This window comes from Adiantum capillus-veneris, chromosome 15, assembly GCF_014529385.1.
Source record: "Adiantum capillus-veneris isolate H3 chromosome 15, ASM1452938v2, whole genome shotgun sequence".
NCBI lineage: Eukaryota > Viridiplantae > Streptophyta > Polypodiopsida > Polypodiales > Pteridaceae > Adiantum > Adiantum capillus-veneris.
Genome location: NC_140945.1, coordinates 98,416,458 through 98,435,993, shown reverse-complemented (window position 1 = coordinate 98,435,993; position 19,536 = coordinate 98,416,458). Strand labels below are relative to the sequence as shown.

General features: G+C 41.9%; 1 pseudogene; it reads right to left on the bottom strand.

Annotated features, from left to right (window-relative positions):
• Positions 1-10,490: 10,490 nt before the first annotated feature.
• On the bottom strand, positions 10,491-19,434 carry LOC147441136 (uncharacterized; annotated as a pseudogene).
• Positions 19,435-19,536: the final 102 nt, after the last annotated feature.

The window sequence follows — 19,536 nt, the reverse complement described above, 5'->3', positions numbered from 1 at the left end:
TCTAAGCATCAGAGATTCTCATCATTTGAGTTGAGTTTTTTGGGTGTGTGTGTGTGTGTCTCTCTCTGTGTGGAGTGGGCAAATGGATAGTCTCTCTCTTCTCACTCCATTGGTGTGTTCCATGTCTCGGACAGATGGATTGTGTAAGCCGAGTGCTTCCCCATAGTGTGTATGTCTATCATTCCAAGAGTGTGTGTCAGGTCCTTATAGAGGCGTTGTGTGTGTTTCCATCCCGCTCACATTCTTTTGGTGCCCCCACTGAGGATCTTCTTCGAGTACCTTCAGCTTCGGGATTACAGGTTACAGGTTACAGGGACAGGTACAGGTAGCTGGAGTAGAGTGATACACTGGCAAGTGGGAGTCACTTGCAGTTGCCGTGGGTATGCATCATTTGGCGCCTGTTTGAGTGCATTGTCTGCTGGTATTGTACGTTACTTGTGAAAACTGCCATTGTACGTCTTTGTGGAGCCATTCTTGGTTTTATTTGGCAGTCCCAGCCATTTCTGAGACTTGGTCTGGAAGATAGTCATTTTTGAGACTTGACTATACGAGATTTGCATAAGCTTTCGTGAGAGGGTCGATAGCGTGAGGTTTTATTGAGCTGGGGGATTCTCAAATGTGAGATCCTTTCGGTGATACAAGTGGCTGGAGCACACTTTTCGTGACCTCGCCATAGGCTATGTACTAGTGATTCCTACTTGATGCTTGAGTTCTATTGTTGGAAGATTATGCATACATATACAATCTATATTTTGGGTTCTTACTGCTCTACTTTCGAGGAAACTCTGCCAATTTTTTTTCAAGTGGTGATGGCTGGTTTTTTGGTCTTTTAAGCCATTTATGCTATTATGTTGCTGAAATTCTGGCAAAATCAGAGGATAAGTCAGGTGGGCCTTCTTGGGAGCTGCATGGTTAGCTTTAATGGATGATCAAAACGGACCTCAATTCACTCCGTTTCATTTGACTCAAAGAATCCAGATAAATGCTCATGTGTCTAGGAAGATTTTTTTCCAGCAGCGCATAGTCTTTATGTTCGGGCCAAGAAGATTAAGGGAGATACTGGAATGCCCTTTGCCTATTGTAATTCCGATGATTAACTATGAAAACTCATTTGATGTTCATGTGTTTGTCCTTATCTAAAGACGATCTCCATTGAAGTTTCTGGGGATTGGGTCAGTAAAAAGTTTGGGTTCTTGCACGTGTGTTAGAAAGGGTTATCAACGCATTAAAACTTGGGTAACCATGGCTTTCTCTTATCCGGAATTTCATGGAAGAAGTGATGAAGATGTGGAAGACTTTTTGGAAAAGATGGAGGTTGCATGCATTAGCAACCAGATTCATGACCCGGCGCAGATGTTACGTCTTCTCTAGATTTGTTTGAAGAGTGATGCACGAGTTTGGTCCAAAGCATTTGAAGAGGAGTTGCGTGTGGCTGATCCACATGTAAGATTGAGTTGGGACAATCTAAGGCATGGATTGAAAGTGGAGTTTGTGAAGACAAAAGATCCTGACAAAGTGTGGCAAGAAGTACAAGGTTTGGTGCAAAAGGAGGGTGAGCCAGTAGATGCGTACATACGTAAGTTTTGGAGCGGATGTGCAAGGCTTAGCACCATAGGTACCCCCACCTGACATGATGAAGAAGGAGAGGTTCTTGGTTGGTCTTTGGGAGAATATACGTTGGAGAGTGGAGCTAAAGAAGCTTAGGACATATGAAGATGCACTAGAGGTAGCAAAGAACAAAGAGTGGAAGCTGAGAAGAATGAGTCAACTAGGAGTAGAATCTTTGCCCATGAGGTCTGAATTTCAGCCTATGGATTCTTTGCAAGGTCGCATGCCAGGGGTTCATCATGAACCAGTGGTTGTTGTTACTCCTCAGGTTATGCCAGCAGTGGTCACTACAGTAGTGCAAGATGATGGGCTAAGGCAAGACATGAGGCAAGTGGTAGATTTGATGAAGAATATCAACCTAAACATGCTAGGTTGAGTGGGAAATAATCGAGGTCGAGGGAGGTTTGCAAATCAGCCAGGAGGTGAAGAAAGACCCAGGAATGGTGTTGGACAAAACAATGGTAGGTTCTGGAGACAGACGCCCACGTGCTATAATTGTGGAGAGTTGGGCCACATCAGCCCGCAATGTGATAAGCCACCAAGGATGGGGGAAGACATGTATCCATTGCCAAGACAGGTGCTAACTAGGTCAAATGATTATGGCATTGAAATTAAAGGAGAAGAAGGAACCAGTGGACTAACCCAGGAGGAAAAGGGAAAGACAAAAGTGATAAGTGTAGTTACCTTGGAGAAGGCATCAAAACTAGAGGATACATTAGTGATGCCTATTGGGAAGAGGACCACAGAGGACAAGGAAGGAAGAAGTGCCCCAAGTCCTAGTAGGAAGAAGGGAAAGAGCCATGAAGGCGAGGATGTCAAGGCCAAGAGGAAAAGGAGGGCTTGTCACAAGTTTCATGTTTCAGATTTTCCATTAGGGGATGGGCAATTAAGCTATGACTTGAAGGAGTATCTGACAAGCAAGAAGGGAGGTGTTACTTTTGGGCAGCTTATAGAGATGGTGCCTAAGCTAAAGCGACAGTGGAAGAGGATGGTTAACCCAATGGAGAAAGAGCCAGAGAGAGGTTCAGTAAGGGTGTTGGCAATGGATGAGCTACCAGACATTTGCCCAATAGTAGATGTGTGGCACAAGAGAAAAAATATGGGACAAGGTTATGTGGATGGTGGAGCCCAAATATGTGTCATAACACACTAATGCGTTGAGAAGATAGGTCTTATAGTGACTGGGGTGTCAGGCTTCTGGATCAGATTGGAAAACCATCAAAAAGTAAAATATTTGGGTGTTGTAAAGAACTTAGAAGTGGAGGCGTATGATACAAAGGTGGTGGTTGATTTTCATGTAATGCCAGCGGGGTTGGGAGCATATCCTATTATACTGGGCAGACCATGCCTACGTGCAGTGGGAGCTGTTCAAGATTGGAGATGTGGTATGATTAGCCTCTATGGAAAGACAGGTGCCAAGAAGCTATATAATATGGACACAAGGAAAGTATTGGAAGAGCATTGTGCAGACGAGGATGAGTCTAGTGATGAAGAATATTCTACAGTGACTGATGAGGATAGTGATAGTACTACCAGGAGTGATGAGGATGTTGATGTTGCATTTCTTCTGATGGAAAAAGAAACCCATGAGTCTAGTTTAGTTTCATTTGCAAATGAGGTCGAAGATGAAAGTGAAGGGCCTTATGAAGTGATTGAAGGGCTGATGCAAACCAAGGTCGAATTTTCAAAGAAGCGGGAATTGATGACACAAACGATCAGTGGAGACCTCTCAACTATGGAAAAGGAGATATATTTTTTCATGCTGGCTAGTTTTCCTGATTTGTTCATTACTTCATATGGAGAGATTAGAGGGTTCAAAGGAGAAGAGATGCATATAGAGCTAAAAGAAGGTGCTAAGCTAGTGTGGCAAAGGCTAAGAAGGATGGGTCAAGAGCAAATGGAAGCCTTGCGGGAAGAGGTGGACAAGTTATTGAAGGCAGGGTTCATAATCCCAGTGGAGACCACAAAATGGGTGAGTCCAGTAGTAGTCAGTCCAAAGAAGGATGAAAAGTGGAGGATTTGTGTAGACTTACAACCCTTAAATGCAACCACTAAGAAGAACCCATATCCTCTTCCATTCATTGATCAGATCTTGGATTCAGTGGCAAGTTATGAGAGGTATAGTGTGTGTGATGGTTTTTCAGGCTATTTTCAATTGAAGATTGCTCTTAAAGACCGAACAAAGACAACTTTCATTACGCCATGGGGCTGCTATTGCTACACGGTATTGCCATTTGGGTTGTCAAATGGACCATCTTTCTATCAAGAGAGAGCAAATTGGGTATTGGCACCATTCATTGGTAGTTGTGTTAAAGCTTTTATGGACGACTTCTGTGTCTATAGCAATAGGGTTGAACACCATGAGAAGCTACAGATGGTATTGGCTCGATATGATGAATTTGGAGCACAACTAAATCCAAAGAAATGTCATTTAGCATAGCCAAGGGTGAAATTATTGGGCCATATGGTGTCAGAAAAGGGCATTGAGGCTGATCCAGACAAGGCTAAGTCTATTATTCTTCTTCCATCACCTACGAGTACAAAGCAATTGGCAACCTTTATACACAAAGTGAAGTATATGGCGCGGTTTATTCCGTTGTCTTCACAGCTCCTTTATCCATTACAACAAGTGGCAAAGCATGATCCATTGCAATGGGATGACAAGTGTGAAGAAGTGTTTCAAGAGGTGTTAGGGGGGCTGTCAGCCATGCAGGCTCCTGATTGGGAGCAAGCGTTTTATGTAAATCCTTTAGCAGGGGATGATGCCATTGGAGCCATGTTATTGTAAAAGGGGAAGGGAAGCCATTATATGAGGCCAGTGTATTGTGCAAGCTGAGTGAAGTTGGTAGCAGAGAGAAAATTCTCAGAAGTAGAGCTAGTGATGGCCAGTGTAATATTTGCTTGTCGACAATTTTGTCATTACTTGCTACCACGACCTTTTGTTTTCTTGATGAGGTGTGCCTTTTTGCCTCAATTAATTAATGGCACTAACATGTCAAATGTGGTCAAGAAATGGGTAATTGAGCTGCAAGAGTTTGAGTTCTCTTTTCTAGTGGAAGAGAGTACAAGGGCTACCCTAGCTGATTTGTTGACTTACAAGGAGAATTCCCTCCTTGTTAAGGAAGAGGTGGTGAGAAGAGTAGTTGAAGAAGTGCCACAGATCATCAATGCACATGTGTTGTTCTTTGATGGCTCATAAAGAAAGAGCCATGATGCAGCTTCAGGGGGTATAGCACTGTACGATCCAGAGGGGAAGTTAGTATGCAAGAGAGGGTTCAAATTGGATGCTAATAGTAATAGTGAGGCTGAATATGCTACGTTGGAAGCCGGATTACACATTTGTTTGAAGCATGGGATTAGAAGGTGATGCCTTGTTAGTTGTGAAGCAAGTGCTAGGTGTGTGGAAGAGTAAGAACACCTCATTGAAGGAAAAGTGTTTCAAAATTAAAGGCCTGTTAAAAAAGTTTGAAGCATGGAGCATCAAACACATTGAACGTGCTCTAAATGGAGAGGCACATGAATCAGCTCAAAGCATGATTGGGCAGCTATTTGTGTTGAGGACCAATTTACCTCTTTATCATGGTCGGGAAAGTTTGGCTCAAGAAGAGGAGTTTTTGCTAACAGGAATCATTCTAAAGGACATTCAACAGTCTAAGAAGTATGGTTTTGTGTGTAGAGCATCCAGGTACAAATTGATTGGTGATGTCTTATACATGAAAGGGGCTGATCTGGTGTTGACACGTGTACCTTGGCGGGAGGAGCTTTATAGAGTGTTGGAAGAGAATCATGAAGGCGCATATGGCGGACATTTTGCTCTAAATATCACCTTGCATAAGATCTTGCAAGAGGGGTATGTATGGCCTAGTTTGCACAAGGATGTTCACCATTGGTGTAGGTCTTGCAATAGGTGTCAAGCATTTGGGAAGAGAGTGTTGAAGCCAGAGTTACGAAAAACCATTATGGCATTTGATGTGTTTGAAAAGTGGGGGATTGATGCAATAGGCCTGTTACCTATCACAAGCAGGGGCAAAAGCTATATTTTGACTGCAGTGGACTATCTCTCTAGATGGGCAGAGGCTATAGCAGTAAACAAATGACTGCAAAGGATGTGGCAAAATTTGTGTATGATGAAATATGTTGCAAGTTTGGGGTGTCATTGGAGATACTTTCAGATAAGGGGCCAGGATTTAGAGCTAAACTACTATAATTTTTATGCGCCAAGATGAAGATTAGGCACCAGCATACCACTCCTTATTACCCGCAGTGTAATGGCTTAAATGAAAGATTCAATGGTGAGTTGGTACAAATTCTTTCGAAAGTGACAGAGCACCAAGGAAAGAATTGGGATTTGGAATTGCCTAGTGCATTATGGGTTTACCGTACTTCGGTGAAGACAGGTACAGGTTTTACTCCATTTCATTTGGTATATGGAAAGGAAGCACTATTGCCTATGGAAGTAGAGTTGCCTGCGGTCAAAATGTTAGAGAAGTTGCTTGGGCAGTCTAGTCATGCATTCAAAGAGAGGCTCTTATAGTTACAAGAGGTTCAACTGGATAGGATGAGTGCATTGGAACATTATGGGTAGATGCAGGATAAGGCTTTGGCAAAGATAAATGAAAAGTTCAAAAGTAAGGGTATCAAGAAACATGACTTGGTTTTGCGCTACAACAGTAAGCTGGACAAGACCTTCCAAAAGAAGTTTCAAATTAAGTGGGAAGGCCCTTTCAAGGTAGTGGAGTGTTTTATGAATGGTACTTATCAGTTGGCTAACCTGGATGGGATTTTACATTAGTCAAGGGTAAATGGATTGCGTTTTAAATTGTATCATTCTAGGTTGATGATGGTGGAGCAAGATGATCTGTCTGCAGAACAAGTAATGTATGTGAGGGATGAGGAGACTTGTGACGCGAAGAGTCTCATATCTCTTTTTGTTGCTGCTGATCATGAATGATCTAGCAGGCTAGGGGATGGGAAAATTATGTCAGGAGTTTTTTGGATGAAGTGATTGCACATATGTACATACCCATGCATGGTGCATCAAATAAAGATTTGTCCATTTTCCAGAGCAAGGTGGTTACGTGGGGCCCATATGTGTACAGACAGGACAGCATGTACATAGTGCATCGATTTTCACTATCACTAGTACTAGTGTGTTTTTCTATAATAATGAGGATTTGCTAGCACGTAAAACTTCTCGAGGAAGCTATCCGCGGGTCGACGACTTGAGGTAAGCAGGTGCGTCAGATGGCATATAGTGGCGTCAGGAGGTCGACTGGGGTCAAGACTTGCACGTGGATAAGTACACACACAATGTGGGTGTTTTTTTGTGATAATCATGCAAAAAGGTCATTATGAGAATTGTATTTGGGGGCCACTTCACGTGGTGGCGGGATGCATTACTGGAAAAAGTTGAGTGCCAGGTGTGCGGATGGATGCAGCAGGGTGACAGCTATGCACTGCCAAGCCACTTTTTGGCATGTTCGAGGTCTGTTTGAGGTCAACTAAAAGGCCAAAGGTGCCCAACTAATAAAGCTAAGTGTGGGAACTGAAAAAACAGAGAGAAGAATAGAAAAAAACATGGAGAGAAGAGGAAGAACAGCCACAAGTGAGTTTTTGCTGTTTTTGGAGCATGTTTTGGCCATAAACTGCTCATCCGAGGTCGGATTTGAGCACTTTGACATTGTAGACTTGGGTTTTGGGCCGTTCGGACGTGATGGCGCTGTCCATTTTGCCAAATTTCTCACAGTTTTTTTGCTGTTTTGGTTGTGTAAATTTCTCCTATGAGCGAAGCTTCTGCTCCAATTTGTGATTGTATCTGGTATATTTCACCCATATTGTGTGAACTATTTGCCCCATTGGTATTGGCCCAAGCTCAATTGTATCTAAACATAAAAAATTCTCCTCTTTTGAGCTGAGTTTTTTAGGTGTGTGTGTGTGTGTGTCTCTCTCTCTCTCTATGTGGAGTGGGCAAATGGATAGTCTCTCTCTTCTCACTCCATTGGTGTGTTCCCTGTCTCGACCAGGTGGATTGTGTAAGCCGAGTGGTGCCCCATAGTATGTGTGTCTATCATTCCAAGAGTGTGTGTCGGGTCTTTATAGAGACGTTGTGTGTGTTTCCATCCCGCTCACAACGCCCTCCACACATCTCTCTCTCTCTCTCTCTCTCTCTCTCACACACACACACACACACACACACACACACACAGGGAGAGAGAAGGAGGAAGGGAGGGAGGGAGAGAACACACCACCTCCATTGCTACATGACAGAGCGAGAGCGAGGAAGATCCTTTGGAATCCAAAAAGTCTCAACAAGTGGATCCCTAGCTGAAAGAACTAAAGGGAGAGAGAATAGCATCTGAAAAGGATTTCGCTTAATTATAAGGTTCTCTTAATAAAATTGAGGCCACATATTAGGACTAAAGGGAAGAGTGGGACTAAACAAAACCTAGGCAACTGTGTTGTTTTGAACCATTGGTTGTATGCGGGTATCATTCTATAAATTAAAAAAAATAGAGGAGAACCTTCAAGTATTCTCCTCTACAAATAAAATGCTTGGAAACCCAATGGCCATGAAATAAGGTACAAGTTGCAACCCACTCTTCCTATATTTCTATTCACTACCTCGTGCTACCCACCTACCAACGGGCCTACACAACAGTGGACCTTATTACCATTAAACTACTAATACATGTTTACCCATGCTCAAATGCCAGTTTGTCCCACTCCATCTTCGGCGAGAGAGGAGGGGGGGGGGGGGGGGGGGGGGGGGGGTGGGGTGTTAATGTGTGCATCTTCCCTTTTTGTTATCATTCATTTCTGTCAAATATATATAATTAGATAATACTTTTTCACTTATGCTTGCAAACATTTGATTCAAATTGTCTTGGGATTACCCCTGCTACTTTAAACATTTTTTGCTTCTTTTTCTTCTCCTTTCCCCGTCTGCCTTCAGTGAGAGATATTGACTAATTGAGAGAGAGAGAGAGAGAGAGAGAGAGAGAGAGAGAGAGAGAGTACACATATATTTCAAACAAAAAAGGATTTTGTTCTACAACGTAAAAATTCAAAAGTCACATTATTGCCAAAAAGGCTCTAGAATATATCTACATAGCACTCTTAGTCGTGCTATTTCAACAAGATCAAGATATTGAACTGCAGCTTGACATACTTCTCTAAAATCTATTTTTTGAGCTCAACTCAAGTAAATCTTGTAATGACAAATTGGCCCAAGTTCTTGTTTTAAGAGCATGAGCCTAAGATTGAAAATGAAATAGGGATCGAGCAACCTGAAGTAAATTGTGTCCAACTCTTCATCTACATGTGACCCCCATATAGTGCAATTTTGTTCGACCACTTCCACTGCCCATTGCCATCCCTGTTCAATAGGTAAAATAATTTCCTCAAAGGCATCAATAAAAAGAGTTTTTACCCTTGGAAAAATATTCACAATTTTGTGAGTCACTTTTTTGGATGCAAGAAAAGAGGACAGGATTAGTGTTCAAAGCTTAAAATTGGGGGGAGAGAGAGAGAGAGAGAGAGAGAGAGAGAGAGATAGATGATCAACATGGACACTTGCAAAACATGCACTTAAATACTTGAAAAAAAGTATATGCACATATGTTTATGTTTACAATGACTCATATTCTACTCTAGAATTGGACAATTGAGGATCACTCCAATATATCTCATTGATAAACTTTATAATTCATTTCAAAACTTCAAACCGTTCATCTAAAAAAATATAAGGTTTTTATTTGTGATATATTTTTGGCAAATGAATCTCACGACCACAAACATTGACATAATAAATATCAACCATATGTAGTTCTTGTAGGGCTCTCATCCTTTTTTTCTCATCAAGATTTGTGACACTTTATAAAGTATGTCCATGTTAACCTACATTAGCAATTAACAAAGTTCACCCTCTCTCTCTCTCTCTCTCTCTCTCTCTCTCTCTTTCTTTTTGATACGTGAGTGTGTGTGTGTGTAAGGACATGGGTCCTACCACCGGCACGGTCGGACAGTGTGTGTACTAGGGGTATGCTATCAGATAGCACGGTTGGGTGGATGCTAGCACACGCATTACCACCGCCCTTTCACTGGTATCCGAACTATTTTTGGGAAAGCGAAAAAGCGGGTTTCATGTGCATGTGACACGCTGCTTCTCTCCCACGTTCACTACAAGAGGTTGTGTGCACTTGTGACATTGTTAGCAACGGAAATACATTGGGTTTTTATACTCCCCGCTGTCACTAAGACCGTCGCTAACATCGTCGATACGAGAACATCGCTATGACCATCGCTATAAGCGTCACTATGGCCTTCGCTATATAGCGATGCATATAGCGACCACCATAGCGATGCTTACAAGCTACCTATAGCGACGTTCATAGCGACGATGCAGAGCCTTATATAGCGACGCTTATAGCGACGCCTGAGAGTAAATTTTTTTGGTGGCAGGGTATTCAACCCATCAACCATATTGAATGTTTCAATAATAGAGTAAACCTAAATGAATCCAAGATATTAAGCCCAGATTCACCTTTGAAAGAAAGTGCAAGCTTAGGTATAGACCCAAAGTAGTCACCCACAAGACAACATAACCATTAACTCCATCATCCATAGTATTGTTTAAAGAATAAAGATACAAAACTAACAAAAGTAAATTGATGAAAGTAAATCAATGACAATTGTACACATCATAGGTAAAATCACTTGCTTGTTAACTTTGCAAATGTAATAGTTACAACACCATTGCCATTATTGAGAAAATATACATGGTTTCCCAATAGTTACAAAAAGACGTATACACCTATCTCATGATACAGCTGCTATAACAAAAGGAAACTAATGCTATCTAGCTACGGCTAGACTGACGTCGTCTAATCAGACATCTCATCGCGTCCAAGCGGCGTATCTGTTGAATTATGCAAAAAAAAACAAATAAGACAGCTTTCTGTAAGTATAAACATATAATTTCCAAAACAATACAACAAATAGAAAAGATTAAACCTTAATACTAACCATGCCACCGCGAGAACTCAAAAGTCCATCAAGGCGTTTAAGCCCTTACTGCCTGCGTCATACGCCTGCTCGTACGGTGTGGGGTCACTTCCTGTCATCGACCACTGTCAAAACATACAAAGAATCCATTATGTTAGAATTTAAAAACCCCTAAACCCTAAACTATCAAACCTAAAGAGCAATGCAAAAACACTTACAAAATCGACCTCAAATGATGCCCACCCGTCGCTCAACAAGTGGTGCGAGCTCCCTGCCTTTACTCGCGCTTTGGCTGCCTCCTTTTGTTGCTTCCACTTGTCAGGATTCTTGCGTAAGTACTGCTTTCTTCGCATTCTTCCAATCTTCTTTTGCCAACCAATCTGGTCTGTTCCACCCATCCTTTATTGCTTTTTGCACTTCAAAAAGCTTGTGCTTGCAGTATTTGCGCATTTGAACCTTCATCAGGTCTTCATTGAAGCGGTTATCCCGTGTTAAAATGGGAAACTCATCATGCAGAATGCTGATGACTCTGTCTTTTAAATCACTTGGTACTTCACTCCAGGTGTTTAGTATGTAGTGTCTAAACACCTGAGAGCAAAGACCGCGCATGCGCGAGATCACCTTCTTGCCTTTATCATCCAAGATGATGCCGCCACTGAAGTCGACGGAGTAAGGCAAGCCCTCTCGTCGGTGATGCGTGAATCTGGGTGTCCCAATAGGGATCTCTAGCGGCGTGTCGATGGGGGTACGGACTTCAGGTGTCTCCACTAGAGTCTGGGCCCCAAAGCGAAGAGTGTCGACTGGGGTGACTCCCGGAGGAGTAGGTAGTGGTGTGTACCTACTAGGATCGGCCGTCAACAATGCAAAACCTGGCATAGATGGCGATGTCGTGGCTAGTGTGGGGGTGGGCAAAGAAGGGGAAGGTAAAGAGCCTCGACGAACATGAGGCGGTGTCGAGGCATCGATGGCGGCATCCCCACAACAACGGCCCCCACCACCACTAGAGTGTCAGTGCCTAGATAAGTGTGAAGATTGTCTCGTCGATATTGAAGCTTCGAAGCGTGTTGAATGCTCCAAAACAGAGGGAGACGCTAAACGAGTAGAAACGCGTGATGGTGCTCTAGAGTGATGACGATCCTCGTACCAGTACCTCTACTAGGGTGACAAAGAAGAAAGAAACTCATCATCATACATACCTGCATTAAACACAGAAAATTTTAATCTTAATATTGAATGAATGAAGAAGAAAACGTGGACAAGTAGAGAGAGAGAGAGAGAGAGAGAGAGGGGACTCATGAAGGGGGAGGGATTCCTGTGTAGAGAGATTTTGTTGAAGTTCTTATGAATTTGTAAAAGCATTGCAATCCGGGTGCGATGGAGACTGACGCTGCAATCGCCAAGGTAATAAAGCTCTACTCATAGATGCTGCTTGCTCCACCACTAGATCTAGTTGATCGGGTGAAAGAGTCGCTAAGAAGCAGTAGTAGTGCTTCTTAGCGTCTCTTTCACCCGATCAACTAGATCTAGCTGTGGGACGAGCAGCATCTATGAGCAGAGACAGATCACTTCCTTCGCGATTGCAGCTTCAGTCTCCATCGCACTCGGAGCGTAGTGCTCGTCATTTCTGCTTGTGAGAATATACCTAGAGCATAAGTACCTGGAGTGGATGCAAAGATGATTAAATACAATGATGTAATGACGCATATAGACATGAATGGACAAAAAGCCACATGAATACAATATACATTATAAAACGGAGCAAAATTGTACAAATACAATATTTATGGCTTTAAGAGGTCTCTCTCTCATCCTCGCATAGCTCAGCATAACTTCCTATATCTATATAGAGCTCTCCGTTTAGACAGATGTTCTCCATTTCATTTTGTAGATCCTCTGCATGCACCCCATAGAGAGTAGCAACTTTGCATTCTTGGGCTCCTATGAAAATCCATGGCGCTTTAGGGAGTTTTGTCAATCCATCGGATGCTGTCTGCGACCAATATTTCTCCATAAGATCCACATTTCTAAGGTCAACTCTAGCTCCCAAAGTATCTTTCTTGCCGGTCAGATGGTCCCATAGCAGACTACCCAGATTCTTGAATATGTGCATTAGATCGAGCAAGTGATTGATCATGAGTCAGGGCCAATATGGTTGCTCGTACCATAGAGAGAGTCTCTTCATCCCTGGGGGCAAACCGTCATCACACATCTCCTTCTGCTCTAACCATGCTTGTGCAGACATCCTCGATGGCTCTCTTTCCAAAAATCCATCGCGTAACACATGATTCTCTGGAAGGAAGATACGCTTGATGACCTTCGTAGGTTTGCTTATTCAATGAGGGCGCCTGACATGCATTCGGTCTAGGTCCACATGTGACGCATGCTCTATATCCGCTTGTTTGAAGCCCTGCATGTATACACATGACAATAGATAATCTTGAGAAAAACCAAGATTTACAGTGTTTGAGTTTCAGTGTAAATCGCCTGAGCATTCTGTTAGTCTGGGATAGTCATGCATGGTCCACATTAGAATGCCTCTGATCAAAGCATTTTGACGAGTGGTGTGTCGGCTCATATCCACCACTTCTATGCCAATCCACAATTTTTGTAGCTCTTCCAATAGTGGATGAAGATACACATCCATATTCTTCACTTTATACTACCCCAGCACAATCAAGCTTAGCCATAGGTGCCCCTTCTTGGTAGTCAACCACGCGGGAATGTTATAGTTGACGATGACAACGGGCCATACACTGTAAGATATTGATCTTTGACCAAATGGATTTACGCCATTCATAGCCAGGCCTAGGGGCAAATTTTGAGCTTCCCTAGCAAAATCTGACCATGTTTTGTCTATATGTTTCCAAGCTGCACAATCTACAAGAATCCATAGTACACCATCGGAAGATTTATTCGCCTCATGCCATGATGGTAGGGGGGCCATGGACTTACATTCAAAGAAATGCTTGATGCGAGGAAGCAGAGAAAAATGTAGCAAAACCTTTTGTGGAATTTTTATTCCGTGGAGATCTACTCGATCTCTCTCGGAATCACATTTCGAACACTTCTCCATGTCTATGTATTCCCCTCTGAAAAGAATGCAGTCGTTAGGACAAGCGTGAATCAAATTGTAATCCATCCTCAAGGTTTGCAAGATCTTTCTTGCTTCCTCTCTGGAATCTGGCATCACATTATCAGGTGGCAGTATGTGCTCTTTAAGCAATCTACACAGCAAAAAAAAAAGCGATACAATTATGTAAGCAATCTATCAGATCATTATACAATTATGTAAGCAATCTATCAGATCATTATACATCTAGAGTTTTTTATTAGGGTAAACACATTGTAGTAGATCACCTGAAAAGCGCTGTGACACTAGTGTCACTCCATCCAAACTTTGCCTACATGTTGAGAAGAACCAGGAGTGCCTTCAATCTAGACACACGTGCTCCATCATACAATGGCATATCGACTTCACTTTTCATATCATCATAGATAAGCCTTTCTGAATCCATGATCGTCTCGATCATTTCATTGATCTTGGGCTCAAACATTTCCTCGTTGGGAATGTGGTCTGCATGAGCATTCTCCGAGCTATCAGAGGCTACATCTTGTGGCCTCACGTATGATGCTTGACCAAAGCACCTACGAACACGTCTATTGGGTTGCAAGATTGCTGCATGTTGGCCAGCGTCAGAGTCCGACGAGTTAAAATTGGCAACAACTTGATCTATAATAGATGGATTGAACTCGCCAAATTCACAAACGTGCTGCAAAGAAACACGTCTTGGCCATGGCACAGCATGTTTGCATTGATTACGAGGACATAAGATCCTTGTTGAGAGATAGGTGTTTCGGTTGGATAGCCCCACATCCTCATCACTACTCATAATGAGGGTAAAAAGCTTATAACCTGGACATAAATTTAGTCTTCTATTGGCATCCTCCGTCTTCTCTCGCTCTCTCTCTCTCTCTCTCTCTCTCTCTCTCTCTCTCTCTCTCTCTCTCTTTGTTCACACTATAAACTACCTCACATTCTCTAGTCATGTCCAATCCTCGCACACCTTGGTCTAGAGGTGCATAGAGATCAGAACCACCAGGTTATAATCTCGTCTTTATTGGTCAATGCCTATATTTGTGGGTACGAGAAATCTACACACCCACATCTACATGATAGTGCATGTAGTGGACAAAACCCCTTTGCCTCTTCTCTAGCTGTAGCATTTCACAGCATCTTAACATCTCTTCACAGTAGATCTTTGTTCGAGGGATTACTTAGCACATTACATGTTGGCCTCCAATCTGAGTATCATGCCGTTGAAAGCTTTCCAACGTAAGGTCGCATCCATAGAGAGAAAGAGACGGATCTCCGTTTGTCTAACTCTACTTTTTTTATCGTAATCCTGAAGGTAGACTCTAATATACAAACTCAATCCAAAATCTAATCTTAAATCTAACCTAATTGAATATGTGGTGATTCGCGGCTAATTGAATATGGTTAGTGTGTGAGTTAATAGGTGTCAATTCTGATGGGATTATACATATTGTTGTGTAACTAGTGTTTGCTCTTTAGACAAAGTGCGCTTTCATTGACATGCACTAAAATCTAACATAAATCTAATTTAATCTTAAATCCAACATAAATCTAGATCTAATCTAATCTTAAACTCAAAATAAACATAAATCTAATCTAATCTTAAATCTAACCTAAACCTAAATGTAATTTAACTTAAATCTAAATTTAATTTAGTTGATTTTAAATCTTGTTTTAATCTTAAATCTAAATGTAATTTAATATTAAACTCAACATAAACCTAAATCTAATACAATCTTAAATCCTAAACATAAATGTAATCTAACATAGCTAGCTAATCTTTAATACTTTCCTAATTTTAAATCTAACATAATCTTAATCTAACGTAAATTTAAATCTAACATAATCTTAAACTCAACACAAACATAAATCTAAATGTAATCTAACCTAGTTTAAATTAAATCTTAACCTAATCTCTCTCTCTCTCTCTTTGTTTTCTCCCTTTACCTCTCTCTTTCGTCTCCCCCCCCCTCTCTCTCTCTTTGGTTTTTTATTTTCTCTCTCTCTCTCTCTCTCTCTCTCTCTCTCTCTCTCTCTCTCTCTCTTTGTTTTATATCTTTCTCTCTCTCTTTTCCTCTCTCAATGTGTGTGTGTATGCATTCTTTTTTTATGCATGTGTGTGTGTTTTGTTTATGCATGTGCTCTCTCTCTCTCTCTCTCTCTCTCTCTCTCTCTCTCTCTCTCTCTCACACACACACACACACACACACACATTGTGTCTTTGAAAGAAAGAAAGAGAGAGAGAGAGAGAGAGAGAGAGAGAGAGGGGAAGGGAACATGAGAGAGAGGAGAGGGAAGGAGCATACCTGGCTCGTCTTCCTCTCCTCGTGTATGTGTTTGTGTGTGTGTGTGTGTGTGGGGGGGGGGGGGGGGGGGGGGGGGGGGGGGGAAGAAAGAGAGAGAGAGGGAGAAGCAGGTATGCTTGAGCGCCAAAAACTCATATCTTAGATTTGAGTTTTCGGGCACTCTCGGATTATTTTTTATCCCTGTCGGCGTCGCTATTAGCATCGCTATGGGCGTCTCTATGTAACAAATAAAATAGCAACGCTCATAGCAACGCTGTGGATTTTCACTTTTGAGCGTCGCACTGCGAGCGTCGCTAATGTGAAGTACCTCTTGTAGTGGTTCCGCAACGACGTCTCCGCTGTGCAGCAAAAAGAAGACAGACACAATTTCCTTTGTGCAGTGCGTGCAGATAGACAGGCGTGCGCGACCGCCGCACCTACACCCTCCACGATGAGCGACCAATGCAAACTCGATCGGCAACTCGACGACACCGAGGCTCCGAAGGCTTCCGTTGGCACCGTCAGCTGCACACGTATGAAGGCCCTTTTAACCCTTGCATGAAGGAGGTTGAATCCACCCCTTTTCACTTCTTTGAGGAAGGCAAGTTTTCCTCCAAAAATTCTTCTTTCCTCAAGGAGGTAGCTTCAAAGTGAACAAAAGCCTTCACAAAAACGACGAGTTTTTGTGAAAAATCAACAAAGGTGTTCTTATGAGAACGACACGTGAAGCGCTACAATTCTCGCAAGGCAAGGTTCACATGCAACACAAATTGCGGAGCATACGAAACACAAAGACTTCAATTTCACAAGGTAAAAGTTGACGCTTTTTTTTTTCCTCTCTTTACATTAGTGTGTGTTTACTATGGCCAGTGAGGATATCCCACCTACACACACTTTTGATTTTGAGCACATAAATCAAAATCAGAGCACCACGGATGCTGCTAACACTAATATACATAATAATGATGATCTAGGAGATCATGGCCTAGATATGACTGCTTTCAAGACTTTGGAAAATCGCCAAAGCGTACTTGAACGCAACCTCTCTACACTCAATGCAAATGTTACCAATCTTACGGAGTTATTTGTAAATTTATGAATTCATAGACGGCTCAAGGAGCCACAAGTGGCACGATTCAAGGGAACCAAGCTCGCACTAGTCAAGGAGTCCAAGAGACAAGTGCTTCAGAAGATGTAGAAGGTAGCAATGCATTACTTAAGAATATCACCATTCCTGAGATTCACAGGGAAGAGCGTGATCGCAACAAGGATGTGGTCAATACATTTCTACACAAATAGAGTGATATTCATAGATTGAGACACACCCCGGATATAAAGACGGTTGTGGAAACAAGTCTATCTCTTAAAGGCAAGGCCTATAAGTGGTGGATGACATTTCAAATCGATGTTCATCTTCCATCTTGGGCTGCGTTTCAAGCTTCTTTCTCCAAAGATTTTTTGGACTCCAATGAAGAAGACAAGAATTGGTTAGCATGGATGCATGCCGCATGTCTGGCCTCTCTCTCACATAGTATCAAGAAATCATATTAAAACTAGAAGGTCTAAATGAATTCCAAAATATATGGGGTTTTAATAGGGGTCTTGACAAAGACTATTGTCTTCATGTCAAGACCCTATGTTAGCCTTGCATATTCTTTCAGTAAAGTGTTAGTGAACCTTAGTAGCTACTTTTCAGTTTATAATTAGTGAAGGGCTTTGTACCTCTTCATTCTTTTTAGCAGTTGGACTCGCACATGATGGTAGCGCGTTGTATGAGAGAAGGATGATGAATGAAAGGCTATGGCTATGAAGATTTTGTGTTTCTCTGTGTATTCTATCTTCACTTTCCATTCAGTACCCTGATTCTGTTCTTAACGTGCACGGGTACTAAAACTGTTCTGAATCTGTAATGAGATGATGCATTCTCTTAATGGTTGATTTAGTTGCTATTACCACTCCCCTATGCCTCAATAACACTTGGCAATCTTGTTGATTGTGGAGCAAACTTTGATCAAAGCCTTAATGGGAAATGGGGTCTAGTTGGGGCATATGGGGTTGTGAACCCGAAGATTTCCTGCAAGCATTCTCCAATTGGAAGTCAGAGGAGGAAGAATAGGAGGAGTACAATCTCATTTTCCTTCAAGATTTTGTCCTTGGAATAGCATGCTTCAAAACTTCATGGTGACTTAACACTTGACAAACCTTTGCTGGTTTTTGTCAAAAGTGGAAAATTAAGGAGTGAAAACCCTAGTTCTATTCAGGGCGATTTTGGTTTTCAAGGTGTTTTCAAAAATCATGAGTTTTCCAGCAAATGGAGTGTTTTCTTGATGTTTTTAGGGTCGTTTTTGCAACCTGATGGAATTTTTACGCAATGCAAGGTGTTTTCTTAACAATTCACAGGAAATTCAGGCAGATTCTTGACAATTTCAGGCAGTTTCACACAGTTTGCAGGAAATTCAGGCAGTTTCCTGATGACAGTTTCAAGCAGTTTCCCTGAAAATTTGCAAGAAATTTAAGTTTTATGCAGTGTAATGTTGATTCTTGGAGTATGGGTATATTATTTGTCTCCTTTCCCTTAATGTCTACTCAATGGCAAAGAAGAATCAATGTCTTATTTGTCAAAAGCATGGCCATGCCATCAAGAAATGTCCTTTTATGTGTACGCTTTGTTAGAGGAAAGAGGTATGTGTGAAGTATTGCATGCCAAAACTATGTAAGAGCCTCTATCGCATCATAAAAATCTTTCCAGGATGCATTAAGTTATGAGGACTTTGCTGAAGCTAAAGAGTATTTGAAAGAATTCTCTGATTTTCTTGATGAAGCATGCAAATGGCATAAATGTCGTAAATGGCAAGAGAAGGAAGTCATGCTCTAGTGAACGACGGATCCGAATGTTGCTGTTAGTGCCTGATTTATCATGGCTTTCAGGGCAGTCAGGGTATTACTTTTTGAACTGTAAACTAAAACCTTTATCTTTGAACCTTAGGGATAAGTGAACATGGGTATTTTATATTTTGGGGAAGTTAGTTGTGTGTCTCGTGAATTCTCAGGACGAGGAGCAGTTATGTCTATGCCTGTTGATGCAGTTGGCTCTCTCCTGCATTGGTTCTCTGCTTTCTGCTCTATTACTGAATAATGATGATGAATGGCACACTATCTTCTCTTTATCTCTGATGTTACATACCTGTCTTCTCTGCAGTATGGTGTTTGAAATATGCAGTTTCCTGCTTCCTGTTTGATATGAATTGTATGTTTACTGCATTGGTTATTTGTTATGGCAATGTGTGCCTAACATTTGGCGATCCTGCTATTGGTTCGAATTTCGCCTAAAACCATATGGGTGCTAAGGAATGAATCACAGCGGCGACCTGTTCCCTGATAGTGACCAATTGCGGGATTTTGCGAACTGGAAACCACCGGGGGAAGAGTCTGAGAAGTATGCATCACAGTTCTTGAAAGAATTCTACCCACAACTGCCCAACTAAGTCAGAATTCTCATTCTCGAAAAGGTAGTTACAAAACTGTTACCCTTTGGAGCCTGTAATT